Source organism: Lagopus muta, chromosome 1, assembly GCF_023343835.1.
Source record: "Lagopus muta isolate bLagMut1 chromosome 1, bLagMut1 primary, whole genome shotgun sequence".
In the NCBI taxonomy this organism is placed as follows: Eukaryota; Metazoa; Chordata; class Aves; order Galliformes; family Phasianidae; genus Lagopus; species Lagopus muta.
The window spans coordinates 167,096,577-167,122,150 of record NC_064433.1 but is presented as its reverse complement, the minus strand read 5'-3'; the positions used below and the strand labels follow the sequence as shown (position 1 = coordinate 167,122,150).

Here is a 25,574-nt window from a genome sequence, read left to right as displayed (position 1 = left end):
TCATTCTTCCCAAGCTATCCTGCTAATGACTAGATCCTTAGATAAAAGAGTGGCTTCCTGGCTTCCTTTATCACACAGTGATTTTTGCCTGAGTTTGTAACTTGTGATGCAACATTTATTGGGCCTAAATCAAAACACACCCATCAAACTGGACATTGATGAGAATCAAACATAACCCAAACCAACACAAATACTACTGCCATGATCACTTCTTCAGCTCTTCCAACACGGGAACACTGGACATATTTAACATTCATACCAAGATTCACTCATTAATTTTTTTGTAAGTGCTTAAAATATGTGATTTGCAAGAAACTGAGGTTCCTGTAGGCACCCAAGTACTGAGGCTGATTGCACACAGACTTTAGTGCTTTAACTGGGACACAGCTAAGTTCCACGTTGGATCTGAGGGTTTGATTTATTCTGGAGATGAAGCACTGCTGCTCATTGATAAGCCCTGACAGGAGGCACCAGGCATAGTGTTATTCCTGACGTCCTTCACCATAATTGAAGTGCTACCTGGCAGGCTGGGTAATCAATCTAGAGAAAGAAGTAAATCAATGTTTTCTTGACAATACAATATTAGATTTCTTCGCAATGCCACAGTCTTAAGTCTCACACAAATGTGGACCAATGCTATATGCATCAAAAACCTTCTCTTCACCAGTGGTTAAGAGGCACCAACCTATAGACACTGGTGTTCTCTGCCATACCTGTCAGTAAGATGTGGTACGTCCACCACCTGCAGGTGCTTTCTCTTTAGCTATGAGAACAAGAACTGACATGAATGTGTAAAGGTAGAAGAATTGAGTAGTAGAAGATGTCAGATACAACAGAAAAGGTTAGCATCAAAATAATAAAAGTTCAATAAACCTATCTTAGAAAAAATACAATTATACCACGTTTGATCTAAGGGTATCAAGTGGGCACAGAGCTTCTATACCAACAGAACCAGCTACCTTGCACTCAGTTTCTAGAATCCAGAGCTTTGAAAAAAAGACCTCTATATAACCTGAATCCTGGGTAAGACTCAGAAGTCAGGAAGAAAACCAGTCTTACGTTAAATAGCCTACTGTAAAAGGGCAAATGGGACAATCTACAGCCAACAGTGATCGGACACCAAGCAGGTTCGCAGTCAACACTGCATACATATTATTTGTAAAGAGTTAAATGATTGATGAAAGTATCTTATCCAATTAACTTGATCAGAATCTTCTGGTGGAACGTTTTTGACAAAGGTTCTGATAAAAGCACTGGTATAACAGTCAGACCTTTTCAGCAGTACACATTTTTCCTGAAAAAATCATTACACGGATTAGAATTGGAATGACAGCTGTCAAAAATATTAATGGTAAATGTAGAATTACAGAACAGGTGAGCTTCAAATAGGATGAGAAGGATTAGTTCGAGGCTTCTCACTGTAGATGTTTTTAACTTAGGAAAAAAAATGAAAAAAAAAAAAAGAAAAAAACTCAGGAAAAAAATGAAAAGGAAGTTAGAAGGAAGTCTGGAAATGACAACCATAACAGCAATAAAGGACTTCAAGATTTTACTATACTAAAATAGCATGAATACTTAAGCAGCTAGGCATAACAAAAAGTTTTAATTACATAAAGGTAAAGCTATTCTTTCTAGAAAGAAAGATTAACTGAATCCTGAGACTGAATCCTGAGAAGAGCTGATTCTTAGAAGGACAATATAATAGAAGTGGACAGCCAGAAAAGCACAAGCTCCCCCAAAAAAACCATTAACGAGTTACATCCACAAGAGAACCTCATTTAGCAACAAGGACAATATGTTTCCTGCCTCTGGCTGCAAATAAGCTGGAGCTCTACTGTAACCATTTAACAAGCTTTGTCTCCAACACCCTCACTTTAAATTGTTGGTATTTGTTCCAAAGAATACTAAGAGTGACCGGGACTTCTTGATAATACTGTTCCATGTGAAAAATACCCCAGGAGTTTGGATATCTGGACTAAGAGAACCACAAGGTCTGCTTCTGCAGACCTGGATGCAGTGACTGCAAAAGTTACCAATAACCTACCCTCAAGTGAACGAGGGTAGAGATTGCACATGCCCTGACACAGACAAACGCAGGTAGACTAGATACAACATACTGCTAAGTATGTGCATACCAACATTTTCACCTTACTGTGAATAAAACTGCTCCTGCAACTCTTGACGACAGAGCTGCTTTTCATCTCCATCTGGTTTCCCAATGTATTCAGAATCTGAGGTCCTGAGGAAGAGAAGCAGCTTGCATTAGGACAACAGATGAGTTCACTAGTCTTGTCAAGGCCACTGAAAGCTAACAGGTAGTAGAGGAGGGGGTAAAGCAAAGAGATAAATCTAAGGATTTATGGCCAACTGCACTGTTCTAGTAGATTAAAAAGGACCAGAAAAGCAAGACACCTTAGATGAATAGACAGATAATGCTGTTGCTATGCACAGAAGCAGCTGAGACAGTTTTCTGCTAGTAGCCCCTTAAAGGCACAGTTATTTAGAAATACAGACTAACTCGTGCAGAGCATAACTGCTGCATAAACAGTTTTTTTGTTTTTTTTTTTTGTCTTGGTACTAAATATTCTTAGTAGTAGACATTCAAAGTGCAATGCAGGATTCTTTCAGAATCCACACTGAGGCTGCCGTAGTATTCAAGGAAGACGCTGCCTCTCCCAAGTTTGCTACCAAGCAGGATAGGTTAATGCTTTGTACAAGACTTCGGCACTAAACCACCCATCCCTATTACCCCAAATTGCACTGTTGCTCATTTTCCTCATCTTATGAAAACTTTCTAGTCAAGTTTTCTGAAGTCTACCAAAGCTGAAACAATGTGAAAGCATCTGAATTTCCTATATATAACTTGTTTAGATACTCCAGGGGCGGTGTCTGAGGAAACATTAAAGAATCAATTGTACTAACAAGCCAGAAGACCATGTGACATTAAGACTCAAAGGAGTTCTACTCAACAGTATGCAAGTATATACTCCTAAATTAAAATGACAATTAAACAATCCTTAAATACCTTCTGATTAGCTCCTTAAACACTTGTATTCCTCTCCAATACATACAACTCTGACTGCTACTCGGTCACCTGTTCATTAAGGGTTAAAGAACATTGCAAGGCTGAGATCACTGGGCAGTGCATTTCCTCTGCACTGAAAAGGCTCAGCCTTTCCATCCCCAAGAGTCCAGCAGCTGATCTTAACGACAGCCTCTGAAAACACATCAGCATTAAATCAGCTGGATCACCAAGGCAAAAGAACATGAGTCAGCAGCACGCACTCTCGTAGCAACGCATGCTGGCAGCACGCTGGGCTGCGTTAGCAGAAGCACCGGGAGGGTGCTTATTCCCAGCCAGTCAGCACTTACAAGGCAGCATCTGGAGCACCAAGTCCAGCTTTGCTTTTCCCAGCCACCCCCTCAGTATGAGAGAAGTGCCCCAAAGACAAACAGGCTTAAGCAAATGACAGCCCAGGAAAAGCTATGAAAACTGGAGAAGACTGGGAGTCACCTACCTGCTGGATTCCACTACCTATAGGGTCCCTAAGGAGAACTCAAACCAAATTCTTCCTGGAGGCAAACAGCAGAAGGAAGAGAAGTGACGAACAACTACGGGACTGGAAATTTTATCTGATCAGAAGGCAAAAAAAGTATCTTCATAGTGAGTTGTGCAGTACTGGCACAGGCTGCTCTGAGAAGCTGCAAAATATCAATCCTGTAGACCAGGGGTCTCCAAAGTGAGGTGCACGTATCCATAGGGTGGGAAAGACAGTCCCATGGGATGCAAAAGAACGCGTTTCTTGTACTATCAGTATATAAAAGACTTTTTTTAAATAGTGTTCTTTCAATCTTTATCACATTTATTACGTACCTATTAGTACACGTTTATAAATTTAAAATAAGCGTACAGAAATTTGGGGCACATATTAAAAAGCACAATCAAAACATTTGGAAATCACTCTTGTAGAAGGTCAAAACCCGACACACAAGGTCCTGATGAGCTGCAGTAAGCAGTCTGTGACAGTGCCTTCTGGAGCAACCTTCTCTAAACACCAAAATATTAGAAAATCAACACGTACCATGCTATGCTAAAGGTACGCAGCTTTCATAGCTCAGAACCTGGAGAACCACCCTCCATGCTGGTTGCTGGTTACTCTGGTGCCGATGGCTGTTCCTCAGTTTGCCATTTACAGGGCGCTTCTTCCTCTTCTCCCAACTTACACACATTACCACAACATTTGCAGCAACTTAATACTCCGATACTTTAATTCCATCAAATCTGGTGACCAACAGCTATGTTTATTATTACAGAGACTGCAAACAAGGTCCTTGATTCCACAGAACATGAGGTCAGGAGGTGAGCAGTGAGAAGACCAAGCACGCAACACAGAAAGGTAAAGCATAAGGAAAAGGCTCAATGAAATCAACACTAAGTATTTCCAAATAGCGTGATGATATTAAACTACAAGTGACAATAATGGTTCCATTCCAAGATTTCTCTGTCAGCAGAGAAGTTTCATACATGCTGCAGCCTGCATCGTGTTACAGCTGCCAGCACAAGGTTGCCATGAGGTGTTTTCCCAGCAGACAGGTGTGCATTCCTTCCTCACCTGGCTCCTCCTGAAGCTCTGCTCCCCAGGAACCACAGGCACAACATCCTCAGAGGCCCAGGCACCTTCCAATAAGGAGGAAAAGCTGCTCTGAGCAGAAAGCAATTCCTGGTTCTTGGCTTTGCCTAAGCCCAACAACTAAAGAGAATCAAAAAGGCTGTAAAAGCATCGTCCGGTTGCACAGCAAGAAATGCCCTATCTTCCCTTCCCCAACACGAATACAACAGGTTCACTTTCAGTGGGCATCTTGGCAAACAGCTGAAATAAGTAGCCCTAAGTAGCCCTGCTTCTTAGCTTAAAGTCTCACACCTGAGTGACTCTTCTTTTCAAGAAGACAAGAGCTACTATTTAAACTTTTCCTGTGCTTTACACATTCATAAGTACTCACCATCCCCATTCTTTAATGACTCCTGAGATAAATTTATTATTTCCTACAGGCCTCCTTCTGCCAATTTGAAACCTGTAAAAATTACTATCAAGATTCCTCCTAATCTTTCAAATCAGCCAACCCGTTGAGAAGTCATCAGACAGGGCTGACACGTACAAGGGCCTAGCATGTACAAACAAGCTAAAATGGAGGAAATTCTGAAAACAAAATACACTGCTGCATCCTCGAGGTGAAGAGGAAAGGACAAAGCGTATGTGACAGATGTTACTCACGTCACTTAATGCTCTGCTGGAAAAAGCTGAGATACAGGGATGGTACTGGTACAGAAATTTTAGAATATAATTACCCAGTGATCCATAAGGTTGCACCTGAGCTATTAAAGCTAAAAACAAAAACCAAATTCTCTTCAGCTTGCCTTGTAAAAGAAATCACAAGCTAGCAGAATGGCTTTTTTTCCTCCCTGTAGATTTACCATACTTACGTGTGGCAATTACAGTAAAGCAGTTTTTGTGCTTTTCCAATTTGAACTAATTTTTTTAAAATTAACGTTCGATTTCTCTAAAATATCTGCTTTGCTTTTTCAGTTTTTCCTATTTTAGAAAAGCAATTCCTGCAAAACTCGGTAAAATGTTTTGTAACAGAATGAAGAAAATTGCTATTTTCTGTCAGAAGAAAAGTGCTTTGTGGAACATGTCTATTTCACTGTAATTTGACAATCTTCTTTGAAGTGATGTGAAACAAATGGTTATTCCCTTAAGTCCTGGTGTTTAAAATGCCACGGCTGCAAACAGGTAGATATAAAAAATTAGAAGAAGTGTAGTTTTGTAAAGTGAATCAACAGCAACAAACCGACAACAGTAGAAACTGCAAATCAGAACAGTTGGGAACGAAGATGCATTGGAAAGCATTTTCATAAGCAATGCAACTCCCTGAAGGTAAAAAGAATCCATAGTCTATATGATGAATAAGAATATACTTCACTCACAGCTCTCAAGTGGAGTCACACATCTTCACTAAGTACAATTCTCAATTAAATCCAAGAAAACAAATACACATCTCTGTTCCCCCTGTTACTTCAGGGACATGGATATTACAAAGTATACAATGAACACAACACAATTATGGTGAAAATAGTGATTTGTGAGCAACCCTGAGTTACACCAGAACAGCCAGAACTGGTTCCAAGTCCCTCCCCACAGTCACTGTCTGCTCTCCTCAACACAGCAATAGCCACAACTGTAAAGCTTTGTTGTGGGAGCCAAGAGTATTATAATAAATCAATACCTGCATCAGGTTGCCTTCATACTGCAGGTTGCAAACTGTAATGATTTAGGAGCAGCTTGAAGTGCAGTTCATGGATTCATGTCACGGGTACTATTACCTATATAAGAATGCATGGTAGATAACTGGAAACATTCCAGATGTTCAAGTTTAATGCATTTCTATTTATGAGCCAGCAATTTTTGAACCTCAGCCAAACAGGCTAGGCTCTTATTAACAGCTAATGTAGGAAACCAAACCTGTGAAGGTGAGGACTCCATAGAGAAGAACTACTAAATACTGATAAATCAGTCTTCTGCAAAGGGACAACACGCTCACGGATGCTCACACTTCTCATCTAGTCTGGCACTTAGACTGTAAAACGCTTGATTGTATGCATCACAATCAGTGCAGTGGAGACTACCTGAAAACACCACATAGTGGTTTTTAATGTTACCATTACTAGGTTGTTAATAAACCACCCACAGCCCACATCTGGATGAAGCACACAACTTGAAGTGATTGCATAAAAAGAGTTCAGGACTTTCCAACAATTTGCCCCTCCCTCATACACTGACAGAGAAGAGAAGCCAAAACTGGTTGTGTAACTTCTGGGAAGCGGTAACTGCAACCACATAACAAATCAGGGAATTAATCTGTTCATTACATTCAGATCTACTTTGATAGTGTGCATTTTAAATCAGGGAGTGAGCTATCAGCACCACAGTGCATGCTTAGCCCCAGTCCTTACCAGGCACGTCAATGTGATTCAGTCACACCTTGCTTGGGAGCTACAGGACGGCCTGCTGATCTTGCAAGAGGTAAATACTCTTTGGAAGGAGTCTTAAAAATAAATGAGGAGACTGAACCATCCTTGCTATACAAATTAACAAAGACATACAATGCAGTTTAACTTTATACCACATTGATCTGAATACACAGCTAGTTTGTTAGTTTCACCCTCCTCTTACTTTCAAGGACTTCTTTAAACTCTCCTAATTTTACTTTCACGCCGGCTAAATTAGGTTCTCCTATGATACTGCCAGGAGTGGATTTCCTTCAGTTTATTTTCTGAAGATCACAAGGGTTGAAAAACATCTTGGCCTTTCCCAGTTAACCATTTCTCTTGCCTACGTTTCTGTTTCAGAACATTTTCAGAGAAAACAAGCCTGCTCAATGCCAGAGATGAAACTATTCTCATTTGTTACCAGCTCCCTCTTTCTGGCAGCTATATGCAGCAAGGACAAACTTTTTGTGTAACTCCTTTAAGGCAAACTAAACAAACAAACAAGTATTTCTTTTATTAATGTGCTGTAAGTGGCCAGTGAGACAAATTTATTGCAGAGACAGCTGCTGGTCTTGGAGCTACAAAGAGTGCACGATTCAAGAACAACAAGCAGCTTTTAAAGAATTCTTACAAAACAGCCTCCTCTTGCTTGTTCTGAAAGATGAAAGCTATGTTTCCAAAGCACAGGCTAACATAGGATCAATGAGGCCACAAATCTTCAAATTTAAAACATAGGTCCCTGCTTCTGTAAGGAACAGGGTAATAACACAGAACATGACAAGACAAGCACGTGAAAACTACTTTCCCAAAGAAAGAATACACTCAAAAAACCCATATTTGAGTCTTAAAAGCACACCTTTCAGATCTATTTGTTAGGAAGACTTTTAATTGCTAGCTAGTACTAGCAGCTCCCACCTGCTCTGCCATGAGAACTGGCCAACAACACAGCAAGTTAAACTGGAGGGCAGACAGAGCTTTAAGATATTCTTCAAAATTTGGTCAGTGTTAAGCTACATCAGTTCCCTGGTCCATTATGCAGATATACATATGCCTGCCAAGCACAGGAATAAATGGACTATTAACTATTTCTTCTAGCATCAATGCATTTGTAAATGCAACAGTAAAAAAAAAAAAAAAAAAAAAAAAGCCCACAGGCAGCCAATGTGGCAGGTGCTTCACTTCTGTAATAGCAATGCAAGCAGTCCAACAGCATCTCAAGGTGAAGGCAACTCTTAGAGTTAAACGTGCAATTGATGCCAGAGTTCTTCATCAACAGAGGAGTCTCTGCAGCTACAGAAGGGGAAGACTAGCAAAGCCAGAGCAACACACCTAGGATTACTTGTCAACAGTCACTATTTCACAGCTTCTTTCAGTCTTCCTTTCCTAGCACCTTCTTGCAGCTTGCTGAAGGGGTCCCCTAACAGCTCATTAATAGAAACACTGAAGTATTAGCAAATAGTTACAGCCACAGTTCTCTTTCACTGCCAGCACACTGCAAGTCACCTGTTACTGCGTTGGAACTTCATATGCTTCTACAGAGAAACCCCATTTTTACCTTACAGATTAGTTTTCAGCTACAGGCAAACTTCTGCTCATCATTAGTAATAAATCTGCAGCCCTACATTTACTTCCCTGCCCCAAAATGAAGCTTAATGGTTTTGTTGCTAACATCTCAGTTTCCTTCTGCCAATGCAGAGCAGATAAAATTTCTCCACTCAAAAGAACAAACACTGAAGAACGAAACCTTGCAGCCTGAAAACTGTCAAGTTGGAGAAGAAGCATTTGTTATGCGATCAAAGGAGTAAGATATGGTATTAGCTATGGCAAAAAGAGCAGCTTGGCCATACCCCGTGCTTGTAGGATCTTACATTAAGTACTGTACAGTCTTTGTTTACCACAGACATTGTATTTGCACACCGGGGAAACTCAATAGCATTTACAAGGAAGTATTTACATAACACTAAACTATACTGTTGGTTTGTTTTTTTTTTTTTACTTTAGAGTAGATGTAAATATTTGTGAAGCTCATATTTACCTCAAGTTACTCAAGATCAAAAGGCATTAAGAACCGAGCTTCACAGCTCTAAACGCAACACATGTACAAAAACCAAAGCACATTCAGAAAGAACTGCCACGCAGAAAGTGAAGTTAGCACTCTTGTGCCACATACTCTTTTCACTCCCAGTTACCTGAATCACGTTGCTATTTACAGCTGTCACAGTACAAATCCTTTAGGACCTTGTCACTTTCCCCACAGACAGTACTTCCCAGACATCAATCAGTACGGTTGTTTTCCTGTTTCTTGGTTGTTCTTGTGTTGTTTCTTTTCTTTTTTTTCCCCTCAAAGTCACAGAGTGCATCAGCTCAGTTTGTGAACTGTCACAGCTGCGAAGCACTTCTCTTGCCATTATATTACAGAAGCTCATGTACTGCTAGGAAGAAAAAGGACTTTAATTTTTCTAGAAAGCAGAAGAGATTTACCACATTGTAGAAGGTGCTGATCTTCTCTTTTACTGATAGATTGTAATGAGATTTAGTGGTTAAGCTCGGATTGAAAATTTGTAGATATTTTGATAGTTCTTTATGTACAAAATAAGCAGGTAATAAAGTAGGACATTTTTCCACTGCTCATGAATGAAGGTTTGCAACTTAAAAGTTTTGTCCTATGTACTTGAGAACAATGCTGGAAGCAAGGTCAGAGCATTCCATGCACTCTTGTTTCACCATTATGCCAAACTCCTGTTGGGGTTGTGTTTGGCACACAAGCTACCAAGCTGAAAGACAGGGTAACAATGTTAACCACGGCTGAGTTTGACTGCCAAAGTTGGCTGTGGAACAGCACAACTATCAGGCCCAATATGTCTGGTTGGCTCTGTTTGAGAGGCACTCTGAAGACGCTGCCAATGAACGTGGCACTAAAGTTTTAGCAAAGTGTTTGGAAAGCACAAGGATATTCAATTGCTGAGGTTCTGCAGCAAACAGAAAAACATTCTACACCCGCAAAGAGTAATAGCACAACCCTCTAGACAGCCACCCAATATTAAAACACTAGCTACAATTATATTTTGTTATTGACAAAATGGCACATTAAATTCTATTTCCATCTTGTCAAATACATTTATGACAGCTCATCAGAAACATTTCCACCAGTTACAGGCTCAAGACTACATGATGGAAGCACAGCTGGAACAGGACCAGATCTTAGGGGTGGGAGGCAGACTTCAAAAATATTTGTCCAACCTGAAACTAAATGCAGATTGACTGGAACAATTAAAGATGACAACCTGCCAGAAACATGCAGCGCTACGAAGTGTTACAGACACTTTCTAAGCATTCTTCTACCCCATCAGCCTACAAAACAAAGACCCCCTGGATGGCAATCCAAAACGTTACTGCCCATAAGCACGACGTGTTTTGATAAACATGTTTATGATAAAGGTTAATAGTGCTTCTATGCAGGCATCAAGCAAAGACCAGCATTAAGGAAGCTCAAAGTTTAATCTATACAGCAAAACAGAAGGAAAAAGTGCTCATTTCTGTAGTTCAGGAAACATTGGCCCCATGAGCAAAGTAAACATCATTTGTGTTTACTGTACAGAAGCAGCAGTTATGTACTCATTCCAAACTATTATCACTTTCCTCATCTACCAACAGTACCTTTTAGTTGAGCCGACAATCCAAGTCAAATCTATTTTTACTACATCTGGTCTTATAGAAAAGCAACGGCTCTCACAATTCACCTTGGCACCATAAACTGCAGCTAAGTAGAACCTCACTACAAATTGCCTGGGAATTTTCCTGAGCCAACAGTCTTAAAGAAATGGATGATAAAATAGAGAGGCGTTATTGACAGATGTAACCAAGAGAATCCAATTCATATTTCAGATCACAGAAACACGCCAACGAAACATGACATGTTACCTGTAGACATTTGAGTAGAGATTGAACTAGAAATCCCTTCACAATTGGAAGCTGGAGATAAAAAAAAAAAAAAAAAAAAAAAAAAAAAAAAAAAAAGGTACAGAGCTGCTGGATGCTGGAGGGCAGACTGAATTCCTCAGGTTCCACAAAGCAGGGACAGTGCACACCGATGACTGCAGACAACAATACTGTCTAGGAAGCAGGCCTGCAGCTTCATAAAAAGCTGTCTTTTCTAATATCTGGCACACACTATTTCAGAAATTACCTGCCAGCAAGTTAAAATAGCGAGATGCATAAAAGCACTGAGAATGTATAACCATTTAGGGAAAAGTATTGACCACGCTGAAAAATTCCACCTTTCCTGCAGTCAGGCTTCAAGGCTTTGGCTTCCCAGTTAAGTGCTATGACAGAACGCTGCAGTAGCACGTTCAGTCAAGTAGTTAAAGTTGCAATAACAATTAGGAAGGATCTCCGTTAGGTATCTTGAGCCAGAACAATCATCATCATAACACTGACGTAGATCCAAATTCAAGCTAAATTAAATGGCCACAGGGCAAAAAATAACAAACAAAAGCATCTCGGGATTCACAGAACTCACAGCCCAAATCAGATGAGTTATTGGTCTGATTCATAATTCAAAGTTCTGCAGTTCCATTACATTATTACCTATAAAAATCAAAACCCTAAACATTCACAAAGCAGTGGAAACTCATAGTTTGAAAAAGGTCAAAATGCCACTAAGATGAAATCAGATAGCTTCAGCATTGTTCGTAATGACCAGAACTTCAAGCAACTCTTACACACACAGCGTGTCATAGAACAGAAGAAAACCTCAGAAGGTCTCCACCTGCTCTGAAAGCACTGAGACACTCATCTGATTCCATTTACTGTTATCTCCTGGAGTAGTCAGCCTGTGACTGCCCAAGGCAGACTGCTCCCAACCTGACCATGTGAACACACTGCTGAGCCCCAGGCTTTCTGAGATTAGAACTGGCTCTTTCAACTGAGGTTACAGCAGCCAAAGCCAGTTCCTTGACAGTCCTTGTGTAAGTGATTCAGAATGTAAATTCCCCCACTCCCTTCTGAAGAAGTCAGCAAGAAAACCACTCAGGCGCAGTTTGACAAAACAAGTCCCACGTTCAGATCTTGTGTCAAAATAACTTCCCAGACTGCCCAGGGAGGTGCTGGAGCCACCATCCCTGCAGGTGCTTAATATATGTGTAGATGTGGCACTGAGGGACACCGTCAGAGGGCATGGTGGTGCCCTCCCACTGCCCTGTGCGTTCAGTAGGAACACCAGCTACCAGGACCCCTACCCAACCTGCAATACTGAGCTCTGCAGATACCTCCAGCTTCCACATGCACACAGCCTTCTCTCCACATCAAAGCTCATTACTTCTACACTCACCGAGTGACTGGACTTTACAGTTGTTTAAGACTATGGATGAAATGCCATTGATTGCACTTGCTGATTGTGAAGGGCTGCTGAGTTGCTGTGATTTACGCTGTTTCAGAGCATGGAATACACACACATCCACGCATGCAGATTCACATCATGGCTACAGCAACATTTCTGTATAGCTGTGCTGCACAAAACACAAAGTTACCTATTGTCATAACAACAAACCAAGCTCGAAGCTCAGAAAGGACAGCTTCTGCTCCTGCTAAGACCAAAGCTCAACGACAAGCTGCTTTGAGATTTGAAGCCTTCAGGCTGATTTAAGGAATTTACAGCCAGCTATACATCCAATCGAACACAGACGTAAACGGTACAAAGAGCATTTCCCAAGAATGATTTCACGGCACGAGCTGTTCTGGAAGCACCCTGACACTCAGGATGGCCGTAAATCGCTTCAGATAGGTTAAACAAATTACCAACCCTTCAGGAGGTGGTCCGCTCACTCCCACCCTCTCTACGTGCCACCGTCCTTCTGCTTATTTGCTTCGCACCGCGCAATGAAAATCAGCTGGAAAGTTTCGTTTTTGCTTTTCGTCGGTTTCACTTTCCAGCTGCTTGCAAGCCACGAAAAGTTTCTGTTTGCGTTAAACCCGAGCGATAGGCGGGGAAGAAGGGAGAGGCACAAAGGCAGCCCAGCGGGCGCTCCGGCAGCACTCGCCGAGGTAAGGGCAGCGCTTCGGGGAGGCGGCACAGCCCGCACTCGGCGCGGCACCCCGGCCCCGGAGCGGGGCACAGCGCGGTGCCGGAGCCGCCCGCCCCTCTCCCGCCGCCTGTCAGCGCCGCTCGGGCCCCTCCCAGCTGCCCTCTCCCAGCGGCGGGACCCCCCGGGCCGGAGAGAGGCGGAAAGTTTCCCCCCGCCCTCCCGGAGTAGGCACGCTCCGGCCGCTCTCCCCGCTGGGGGTTACGCGAGGCGCCGCCGCCGCGCCCCGTCCGCGCTCCCCGCCCCGACTCACCGCCATGGCCCCGCCGTCCCCCGGCTAACGGTCCGAGCTCCGCCGGCGGCGGGCAGCGGCTGCAGGGCGGGTAGCGGGGGGAGTTCCCGATGGCGCAGCTCGGGCAGGGGCGGCGCCCCGCCGGCCGTTCCCCACCCCCTGCCCGCCCCTCAGGTACCTGCGCCTCGCCCGCCGCCGCGTCACCCCTCCCCTCCCCGCACCTGTCACTGGCCCCCGCCGCTGGCGCTGGCGCCGGCACCGCCGCCTCCGCCCCGCAGCCCCAGCGCTCCCCTCAGCTTCGCCCGCTGGAGCGCGGCCGCCATCTTTGTGGAGGGCTGGGAGGGGCCGCGAGGGGGCAGTTGGCTTTGCCGCACACTGCGCCTGCGCGGAGAGCCGCTCCTGGACGGAGGGGCGGGGCCAGAGAGGGGGAGGGGCCAGAGGACACTGAGGGGCGGGGCCAAGTGGCTGGGGGGCGGGGCTGTGGGGCAGAGGTGAGGGGTAGGGCTCGCTCCTGGACATGGTTTGGGGTCGTGGGCTTGAATCCCCCCCCGGTCAGGTGTTTGTGCCCAAACACACCGTTTCCAGTGTCCTGTTTGTGAGGGAAAAAGGGATATAACACATTTTCTCCAGCTGCTTTTGCAAGGAGGAAGTGTCTTCTCTCAACACCTGCAATGCCCAGCTGATGTCCTGAATGCTAATTTGTGATTATCTTTTGCTTAACGTCTGTCCTTTCAACCGTTGTGGATCAAAATGATTTTCCTACAGTGTTGGACTTAATGACCTTCTGCAGCAGCGGGCTGAGCAGAATGAGCTGCTTCATAAAGCGCTTTTGTTAATTTGCCTTAAAGTTCTCTGTTATTAAGTTAATCAGTTGCTATTTCTCTTGCATATCAGCTATGCTCACAGCACTTTTATGGCTTAATGGCACACAGAAGATAACCCCAAAGGCGCACCAACTGAAGTCTGCCATCCTGGTTGCTCGCTGTAGGGCCCCTCTTCCAGAACTCACCATTTCACCGGTGAAGCAGCAACCTAGGATGTGGTTTGTCAGATCTCTGAAGCTGGGGAGACTGGGACCTGATTGATATTTGGATGAGCCACCTCGTTAGGTGTTGCGGACCGCACTGCTGGTGATTCATCCGGTGGCTTTCGTCTGTCTATGAGTCAGGGCTGAACAAATGCCACTGCACAGCGCTTGTGGGCTCTGCTGTCCAGTTGCACAGCACTGGAGAGCTTTGCCAGTTGGATCTGTTGGGAGGTCACTTGTGTGCCGTCCAGCTGTGCAGCATTTGAGAGCTCTGCCAATTGCATCTGTTGAGTGATCACTTGTTTTCCTATCTTTCTCTGGCGTTAAAACCCTTCCTTGCATCCCTTGCAGGTGAAATTAAGCGATCAGTGTAACATTTCGTGTGCCCTGGTACAGATTTATGGTGATGAGAGGGAAAAGCTGAGAGTGTTTTGGACTGTTCTCCCTGTTCTCACTGGTCCATGTGGCGTATAGGTTTGCACTGCATGACACAGTGTGCTTTCTTCTTTTTTAGGTCATAGATATTTGAACGCCTGCGTATAAAATTCCATTTTCTGCTGGAAGAACATTTACAGTCACCTGAAAATCATTCTGAGTAATATAAGGACTAGGTAAAGCAATATAGTGACCTCTTTGTCTCTTTTCATGGACTGATGTGAATAAATGGATTTTTCTAAAATAAAACAAAATTAAATTGAGATTATTTACCAGTCTAAATAGGATGTGCAGATTTCAGCTACTTGCAAATGATTGACCAAATGCCCCTGCTTTCATCCATTGTAGAACTTCCCAGAAGAAGCCATGGAGGCATAATTTCTTTACTGTCTTGTATCAGATAGACATCCAAGTACTCATGAAAGGCATTTATGAAATTGAGATGGTAGCTAAACCCAGTATATGAGACAAGAGAAGACAAATCCATCAGAGGATTTGCAGTTTATTCCCTTAAGATGTATAATTATTTGTCTGGTAATGCTCCCTTTGTGTAGCCGTCCTTTCTTCAATCAAGCAACGGTACCATCTGTAGGGAATTCTGAAGATTTGATGTAAATATTTCATGTTTGCATTAAGTTTTATTAACTCATAAAAAACAAGCAGCAATGCAGTGCTTGGATAAGGATTGGGCAACTCATGCTAATTTTAAAATCTGGGTCACTTTAATCAAATTTACATTTCTCTCCATCCTTGTTGGGAAAGTCTCAAATTCTGAGGTTACAATAAAATGGCTGTTCACCACTTCAACACACAGCAGTGTTAACAAACAGTGACCAGCAGGCTTGCACTCCACATTTACTATCTGCAAACTGGTTTATCATCCAGACTTCAGGTGAAAACACTGCTGGGAACATTTACCATGATCTCTAGGACCATGAAGACAGAAATTTGGACTAGACTGTGAAAACCGTAAGGTCAATAGCTCTGCTGTCTTCTTCCAGATGAGTAGTATGTATGTAATACAAAACAGTTAAAGAAATACAGCTAGTGTTTATTTTCTAAAACAGGTAACAAGTGCATGAATATAGCTCCACCAAAATGAGCAAGCTATAAGTTGGCAGCAGCTTTATGAGGTGAGTGAAGTTCAATTTTGATGGATTGGTTAGAAAAACTGCAGGAAATTTAATTATTACAAAATTGAGTTACTTCTTCTTCTGTGTCCTTTGAGGTATCCTCTATCTTCACCTGAGCTACACAGCAGTCATCATGTTAATCCAGATCTCTTTCAGAGAAGCTGCTGGTCAGTAGGAGTTATTTAGTGGCTTCTGATTTGACTGAAATGAGTTGAACTGTAAAAATCCCTCTTTAATGTTGCAATGATGTATCAAAATAAAAGTTTGATGAGAACTGTATAATGCTAGGCATGATTCGTTTCAATAGTAAAATAAATGTTTATGGGGAAAAAAAGAAGGACCCTGAGATTTAACTGATACGAGCAGCTGGATTTTTACACAGTTTGACAAACTAGTAAAATTAAAATGCATCAAGCAATGGCATATAATAAAATGTTCATCGTATCCTTAACTTGTTTTTTATTTTTATCAAAATATGGACGGGTGCCTTAAAAAGACACAAATCCAGGATTCTCTGGCTTCTTTACCTGCTTTTCATGACAAAGATGATGAAGACAATCATTCTTTGATAGGATTAAATCAGCTGAATATTTAGAATTATGGTACCAAAATGAATGGGAGGATTAAATGGATAAAATTGTTAATCCAGTTGTAGACAACAAAATTCAGCCATTCAGATCTGGCATTGTGGGAGCAGCTCTAACAGAGTATCAAGGATTTGAGGTAAATTGCTGTTTGTTTCATTCAGAGAGTGGGTGGAATACGCTATTTCCCTTACTGATTCATCTCCTTTCCTGGAAGAGATGCCACCAAATTTAACAGGATTACTTGCAAAATAGTGCATTGCTCAACAAGAACAGGCATGGCAGATCATTTCCTTAAGACGTTCAGGTGCAAAAACAAACCAAACTCTATGAGAAAGAATTAATTAGTTTAAAATTTTTTGAACATCGTGCCAAGATTAAGACTTTGAAAACATCAGCTGGAACCCTTCTGAAAGAGTGGTCTAATTGTGTGGTATTTAATTACTTATAGGTGTATTTGCCAACTGGAAAAGCAAAATAAAGTCAGGGATTACATGCACAGAAAGAGCGACTACACAGTTTAGATCCTGAGTTCGTTTATCTCACTTTATTAAAACAGAGAAATATATATACGGCACAGAACTACTTGTTGTGACATTACTTTCTAAACTTAAGTCAAAAACCCCACATACGAGTGATGAAATGTTCCAAACAATGACATTCATCTTCTTGAATCAGATTCTTGAAGCTGATTATTTTGTACTGTGTAAATCTTAATTGTTTCCGGATAAACATATTGAAATCAGCTGCTAGTTGAACAATGATTTTTTTCCATCATGAATTGAAGGTATCATTTTGTATTACAGAAAGCCTTGAATCCATACCTAAAGCAATGGTTGTCAACACCAACAAAGCAGTATTTACTGGCTTCATAAGTTTTAAAAACTACTGATTTTTTTTTTTTTTGGCTTCCTACACTGGGATAATTATGAACTGTCTTTAGTGATCCCTTAGTAAAATAACAGTTGGCTGGTAATAGATAAAGCTGAAGTCAGTCCTGGCTGTAATGGAAACGTTCACCAGAAGCACATTTTGAATTTGTGCTTCTGCTTGGAATGAGATTGGAATACTTTTATTGCCTTTCTTTTCAGGTCATGATTAAAAGTTAGACATCATAAGATCTATTGGCTGGAAGCAGGAAGACTTACACCATTCATATGCTACATTTAAAATGCCAGACACACTAGTCCATATTTATATAGGGATTTTTTCTTTCTTGAATATTTAGAATTTCATACCTGAGCTTATTTTTCTTCCAGTAGATTTTCTGTCAGGATAAACAGTAGTTTCCATTTCATCAGATGGACCACCAGGAGTTCAGCATGAATTGTCTGGAAAATTGGTTTTCTTCTGGTACCTGGCAACAGTTAGGATGGATTGACTGTGTTTAGGACTTCTTGACCTAGTTCAGTGGCAAGGAGGTTACCTTTCCAATTTAAGCAGCTCTGCCTCTAACTTGAGGAGTTTTGAGACACACAGGATCTCTATTATCTTGTTCTGAATTGCAGGGCTTGGGGTTCTTGCTATGACTCCTTTTTTCCAGCCCTTTTGAAGTACCAGGCTCATGTTGTGCTTGCAGACAAAGAAGCTGAAGAAAGTTTTCATCAACTTCTTCACATAAGGGTGCATTTTAAACTTGTTCAGTAAAAGGCCTCACAGTGCAAGTCCTTGTCTGGCAAGATAACAGCCTGAGTTCAGCATGCTCACGGCACACTAATTAGTCTCTTCATTCAGATTTTCCTATTTTCTTTTTCTTTTTTGCTTTTCTTTTTCTTTTTCCAAGAGTACTGAATATATAGCATGTCGCCAACATTCTCTGTGGTTTTCTGGAAGAGTTTAACTGCTTCATGGTGGCTTGGAGAAGGCTGGTTCCTCACTTTTTTTTTTTTCTTCAAGACTTTTTCAAGACTTTTTCTTCCAAATGAGGTATCCAGACGGTGCAAAAGCATCATCTGTGTGTTTAGCACCTACAAACTCTACGACGGTGGAAATCAAATATACTTCACTAGCTTCAGAATAATGGAACCATTGAAAATTTACGAACCAGGATGAGCACAAAGAACAGTCTTGTTTTGTGAAGTTATGTGCAGGAAAAAGCTCAAGTCATGGTTGATGAGGTGTCTCAGAAATGTTAACAGTGTCAAGCAACTGGCAATTGGTTCCTGTGGCAGGAAATAGCTAAGGCAGCTCAGTGCTACAAGCAGTAGAAGCTGACCTTATTGTTGTTGGAATTGTAGTTTCCTCCTTTTTAATCATCTGTGTTATAAGCGAATTTGTTTTAGCCTTTGAAGAATACATATTCTCCTTTTGTGTGGTCTCTGCTCATTTGGTAAGAATGGTACTGGCTAATGTACACACAGCTCTTGGGCAAGCTAAACTGCTTAGCTGGTCACTTGGTTTATGCAATTGTGTTTGTTACAGAAACATGGCAGGATGCATGTCTATGCCATGAAGGACTATTAAAAACAAAGACACCACCTCTGGCTTTGGGAGTCTCAGAGCCACAAATTGCCAGTGGCTGGGAAGACACTGGGGAGAGGTACCACTGTGCAGTTGCCCAATGCATTGCAGTGGGGCGTTGCTGGAGACAGAATGCCAAGCTTTGATCTGACCCACCATGTCTGTGTTCATCTACATCTGCTTTTATGTTTTGTCTGTGCACAATATTTTTAACAAAGGATAGGCAATAAATTAAATCATTTTTTGTTAGTCTGCGAGGAAAACTATCCACTTGAAACCAATGCCCTAGTCAGTGTTTTGTCCTGCTCTTTATGTTGATATAGGTGGTGATGAACATTAATATATATGAGACATGAGTAGAAAACACAAGTACCTGTTAAAGTCTTAGGTTCTTGCCAAGAAAAATGGGTCAGTGAAGTGAAAACTTTTTTGTTCTCTTTGAAGCATCTCTGTAGTTCTAGCTGATTCTATTTTAACACTGGAAACTATTTAATTCTTCTTTACTTTTCTCTAAAGTAACCTGTAATCTTTCCAGGCATTTCAAGTAGAGACAATAGTAAATCCTTCTGAATGCTACTGTGGATACTTCTTTTCAGCCTGAGAGATTCTATTGACTGTAGAAGTGAGTAGTTTCTGTTTATTTTCTCATGTTCTTACAAACAAAAATACAACTGACAAATGCTCCCTATAAAGCAATAACAAGATAAGAAAAAAAAAAAAAAGGAAGAAAAATAAATAGTCTGAACTTCTATTTGAGATTTTTCAACTTGAGCTCTTTGAATCCAAGTGATGAGTGTGTTCAGTGATGACAGCTCACACTGGTACCTTGTATGCTGACCAGCCTTCCAAATCGTAAGTCATGTGTATTTTATTTTGTTTTTGAAGGACCTATCTTTGGAAAGGGGGATCACACAGCTTGAAATTTTGCTTGCAACATGAAAAGAAAGAATAATATTCCTTCTGCATTTATGTTTTGATGTTTGTTCCAGAGTGGATGAACACTACTCCGAAGTCCCTTTCAAATGAGAAGGGTCTGCAGATGAAATCAGTGTAGTCAGCCTGGCCCACAGTCCTCAGCTCAGTGTTGTGGTGAGAAGATCCACTACTATCTCACCATGGAATATACAAAAAATACTTGTGTATGCATGTAGACTCTTCTAATTTTTGAAAAGAGGAAATCTGGGATGTAGCAGGAGTCTCTTCTGGTGAAGCTATGATTGAAAACTTTTGAGAAACAGGCATCAAACTCATGAGAAATGATTATTACCTTTCACATGCTTTCTTTATGAAGTGTTTTCTCACTGTGGAAAGTACTTCAATGTTCTGAGCATTCTTTAAAATATGGACATGTTGCCAACTTAAGAAAATAAGGAACTTCATCATTACAATTCCTGTTACATAACACTCTTCACCTCTGCTTTTCATCTTATACTCATGGTTTAAGTTTTAAGACCTGCCTCAGTATGAGTCTGTGTTCTTTGTACCAGTAACACTTTGGCTAGAGCATCAACATCAGACTTATAATGAAAAAAACATAGTTTGCTTCCGACCTCTTCGTGCGGTGTTTTGCATTTTCATATATTAAAGCATTACTGCACAAACATCATTCTGGATTGAGCAATTTGTTTCATGCAAAATTTGCTATGCCTGGTGAATTGATCATTTTGAGTTTCCTGGTAGATGATATGAGACACTCTTTTTTCCATTTCAGATTCAGGTCACAGTGTGGCCTCTCATCAAAGACACTGCTGAGTCTTGCTCTTGTTTTCCTTCAGGATATGGCAGCCTTGGCTCTTTGGTCTTAGATCACTCACAGCGTCTTCCCCTCTGCTATCTTTTTTTGCACCTTTGGTTTAGACACTGTTCCTATGTTTTACTTTCTGCACAGTGCACCTCTCCTCATGTTTTTTTTTTCCTCCTGTTTCACGATTTTTTTTACTTTCAGACATTAAATGAAAATGGGGAGAGACCAAGTCCACCTGAGTCCACTGGTGACAGAGAGAAAGGTCTCACAACATCTTTCTTTCTGCCAGCACTTGCTGACTGAAGGTACAGAAGGATGCGATATATAAATCTCTTCTTATTGCTTTCTATATATCTGTAGGGACTCGGCTCCTCTGGGGCTTCTACTTGTTTCACTTTTCAACTTCAGATTATTTTCTTTAATTTCTTTTTTGCTGCTGGCACAATGGCACGTACATTAATCACTCAAGCCCAAGGTGTTCGAAAGAAATGGTCTTTATCTGGCGACACAGTTCCAACAGCTTTTGCCTAACAGAACATGGGCTTTTCCAGAGCTCCTCCCCTGGGTATTTTTGTGTGTCTGGAAAGAGAATTTGCTGAAAGGTGCAGCTGGCTGCCACAGGGACAACAGTTTGGCTGCAAGATAAGGACAGCAGTCTAGACAGATCTGTCTCAGCACACAGGATAAGATTATTTTGCCTATCTGACGTTCTGTTCTAATTGTTGATTGCATGTATGTATTTTGGGTGATGACATCTTATTTCTTCAAGGATTTTTATGAGTAGTAATCAGACTTGTCTAGCCTCACAACCTCCTGCAAATCACAGTTTGCTTGGGATTTTTGGTCTTGCTCGCAGTGCCTTTAGCCTCATTAAACATATTTCCTTTAGAATTTCCATATTTCTGCTGGAGAATTTTAATGTGCAATAGCTGAGGAGTTTACCTTTATTCCATTATCAGGTCTTTAAAGCTGCAGGGGATTTTAATGCACGTTGTGTGTCGAAAAGATGTGGAGCTACATCTGGAATGCTAAAGGACAGTGCTGTTATACCACGTGGTTGCAGAATTAATCAGTGCTTCCCTTGAGACAGGTTTACACATACCACAAGAGTAGCCCTGAAATACCTGCAAGACAAGACTTGTGGGCTGTTAATCAAAGAACCTTTAATAAAGTCTTGCTTACACCTTTTTCACTTTTCCAGGTATGTTTTTGAGGCCTATAGATAGTCAGCCAAAGAGTCTTATGTCAGATAATGGAAAGAGCATGTCCCGCAGTATTTTAGAGAACCCTGTTGGAAGGTGATATAAATAGAATTACTCCGTTGAACTCTGATCCTGTCTGAAATAAGAATACAGCAGAAAAAAGGTTTGGAGAAAGCAACAAAAGTACACTGTATGTGGCAGAGACAAAAAAGGTCAGGTTGTTAGGTGTTGTGAAGAAGCAGACAAGGAATGAAACAGTGGATATATGCAAAATTTTCCCTAAGTTCTCTGAAGCCATGAGCTTAGGGGAGTTCCCAGTGAGGTTAATACGACAGTACACCTAAAACTGATTAAATATCTCCCTGAAAAGTGCAATGACTTTCAGAACTCATTACTCAGGCAAAAGTTTTAGGAGGAGTCAAATAATAGAAGAAAACCTGCTGCTACCACAAATAGACATTAACACACAGGAGGTCATAAAACTTCATGTTCCAGGATGAAAGGCAGCCACTTCCTATTTCGGATCAGGAAGATGCTTCCTCTGGAAGTCACTGTTAAGAACTGTCCATCACAGGATTTTTAGCTCAATCCGAATAGTGTCAGTAGCACTGTTTGACTACATGAACCACCGGTTGAGAACTGCTGGTCTACTTTGCTCTAAATTTAACACTCCTTTTCATGTGCCTCAGGCCATGCTGCCCTAATTTTATTTTCCTTTTTTTCTTTTTTTCCTCATAAAGGAATGTGAGGAATAAGAGAAACTGATTTCCCTGTTGTTCAGGATAGATTTCTACTGTATCATTTTATTTGAGCAGCGTGTTTGGAGGAGACAGTTTTCTTTCTCCTGAAATACGGTAGGCTAAGTTATGTTTACCCATGGTAACAAAAGCCAAGTGGAAGCAACTGTCCCCAATTTAGTACCGGTGTATTTGTAGAGCATTTCAGGGCTATAAAATGCTCCTACATTTTTGCTGTGGTAATTACAGTGAGTGAGCCAGCTGCTGGTTAATGGCGCTCACTGACTCACCTTCCTGTCTGCTCTGACTTTGGGAGGATGGAAAGTGGCTGTGGTGCTGTCATGTAGGGACAGCAGCAGATGAATGCCCCCAGTAACCCATTAATAGAGTATGAAACAGTCATCCAGTGCAGAAAGCAGAAAGACACAATTAATTCTCCAAAATATGAGAAAGTCTGTTGTCATTTTCCCCAGTATCTCTTCAATCAAATCAAAGTTGATTCAGCTAGTTTTTTAAGGGGTGAAATATTAAGTACATTCAGGCTTTCAAGTATAGTAATTTCTGATCTGCTTAAAAGGAGGAAGAAATATGAAGGATAAGCTTTGCATCCTTCCTGGAATACTGTAAAGATTCCTGTTCAGAGAGGAACATCTCCCTGAGCTGAGTGGTCTCCAACTGCCATCATGGTGTTCAGTGTGATGCACGCATATTTTGAGCCTTGTAACAAAGCTTGAATCGTGAACGCTGAGGTCTGTGACATGGAAAAAGGCTTTAGTACACCAATAAAGCTGTATCTCTGGGTGGTAAAAGTATATGGGACGTTATCTTTTGGTTTATTAGGTAGATTTATTACAGAGTTGTAGCTCTCATCTCACAGTTAAATCGCATGAGTCTTACTTATTTTTCACTCTCTTCCTCAGTACTCTCCATACCTAAATCTCACTCTGAGAGTAAATTTATTTTTCACATGGAATATTAAATTCTCCTGAAATATTATGCTACTTGGAAGGTAACATCTATTTAAAAATATAGAGATATCCCTATGGTTTTATGCAGTCAGTAACTCAAAATGGCTTGTGTCTACCACAGCGCAGTTATCATGGACTTAGTCATTCCCACAGAGGGTCTTTGTTATGTTTGAAAAATGCCAATTTTGAAATCAAAGGATCTGGTTCTTATTTACATGACTATGCCAAGAGGCCTTGTAGTGGTTGCAAACGACATTGTGCAGACCTCCTAGTCTCCAGCACAGGAGACTTTCACAGCATCGTCCTGCTCAGACTTCCCACAGTGTATGACCCTTCTTCTGGCAGCAATGAAGCAGAGCCCTGTGGTCCTTTCCCTTTGTGCTGGATGGCACCAGCCCATTGTCTATGGGTCTTTTATGAATTATTTGAGCTAGTTTTTCCTGGTACTACCATTGGAATTGCTTTAAATACTTAACTTTGTCTAAAAATCCTTATTAAAGTCGTGTTGATCATCTTCTGAGTGTCTGATTATATCACACTTTCATACGTGTAAGCATGTTTGTATTTGTGTTCACAGAATCCTAGAATTACATAATATGCCACATTGGAGGGAACTCACAAAGATTATCAAAGTCCACCTCCTGGTTCCACACAGGAGCACCCAGCATTCAAGTCCTATTTCTGAGAGCACTGTTCAAATGCTCCTTGAACCCCAGCAACTTGGGGCCCTGCCCACTGCCCTGGGCAGCCTGTTCCATGCCCACTGCCCGGCGGTGAAGAACCTTTCCCTGGCATCTACCTGACCTTCCCCTGATGAAGGACCGTGCCATTCCTTTGGATCCTATCTGATTATTGCTACTCGGATTTCTGAATAAAGGCACCTTGTTTTACACTCAACAGAATAAACTGTTTGCCCAGTTTGTACGCATTCGGTTCCCACTCTTTTTTCCAAGCAATGTCATTAGAAACATGAAATTATTAAGGATGGAGAAGACCAGTAAGATCATCTAGTCCAACCGTCAGACTTCAGTACAGAGGACTACTTTTTCAAAAAGTGTTGATCCAGATTGTTGTGAGGCAATTTCCACTTCTCAATATCTCAATATTTGAGCTGTAGTTTGTTATTAGAGATGCTGCTAATCTTTAGCCCCCTGGAGCAGGTCTTTCCGGCCTATACCTAACTGCCACCTCCATAGGCCTATGTGAGATTTATAATTTCTGAGAAGAGCGTAGACATAATTAAACATTTTTAGGTGCTTTGCTCATGTGCTAATATGACATTTGTCTCAGAGTGCTGCCTGCTTCCATCCCGACATTTGCTACCTGAATGCAATTTGGTCAAGATGAAATATACCCAAGAAATGCCTGCGTTCTCACTGTCTTTCAAGGGAATTCATCACAGTTGCTGATTTATAGAAGAGCAGTCAGATGGTTTGCACTGGGATGAATTACAGCCAAAAGGGCAACAGGTACAAGATTAGATCCTGTGTAGGCTCATGCAGAGAGACCACAAAGCCTGCCTGCATCTGGTGTTCTTTCTCTTCTTTGGAGTAGGTAAGCACTGGTGAAGTTTCATGTGTTTCATATGTTTCATATGTTTCATATGTTTCATATGTTAAATATTTCTTGTTATCTCTCTATCTATTTCAGAGGAGAAATGATTTAATTTGGCTTTCAGCTTACTGTCTATTTGGCGACAATTTCCATCTCCACTATATTGTCTTTCAGCTGTAATATTTTCTTCATTTGGCTAAAAACTTAATGAAGTCATTTGCCACAGAAGATTTTGAAACATATTATTTATGGCTCCAGTCTGTCACCCTCAGACAATATTCTGGGATGATGCAATGCAGCTGTACACAGTATTTTTACATTTCTCTACACTTTGTTAGTTTGTTCTGTACTTTGCTTGCCCTTTAAAAAC

General features: G+C 41.4%; 1 protein-coding gene and 1 long non-coding RNA gene across 4 annotated transcripts in view; one reads left to right on the top strand and one right to left on the bottom strand.

The window, feature by feature from the left end:
- The window catches only part of FNDC3A (fibronectin type III domain containing 3A), a 114,049-nt gene extending 100,326 nt beyond the window's left edge, over positions 1-13,723 (bottom strand). The window contains exon 1 of one of the 2 annotated variants that reach the window (XM_048957289.1): positions 13,582-13,723. The gene's annotated coding sequence lies outside the window, so the exon portion shown is untranslated. Of the gene's footprint in view, positions 1-13,381; positions 13,491-13,581 lie in introns of those variants that run through there. The other variant, XM_048957300.1, reaches the window with a different exon arrangement.
- On the top strand, positions 12,924-25,210 carry LOC125698938 (uncharacterized). 2 transcript variants are annotated; one of them, XR_007379382.1, is made up of 3 exons: positions 12,924-13,090; positions 14,902-15,955; positions 24,228-25,210. It is a non-coding gene; the product is annotated as an uncharacterized LOC125698938 (long non-coding RNA). The 2 variants fall into 2 exon arrangements; XR_007379381.1 differs by lacking the exon at positions 24,228-25,210 and adding an exon at positions 16,051-16,745.
- The last annotated feature ends 364 nt before the right edge of the window (positions 25,211-25,574 follow it).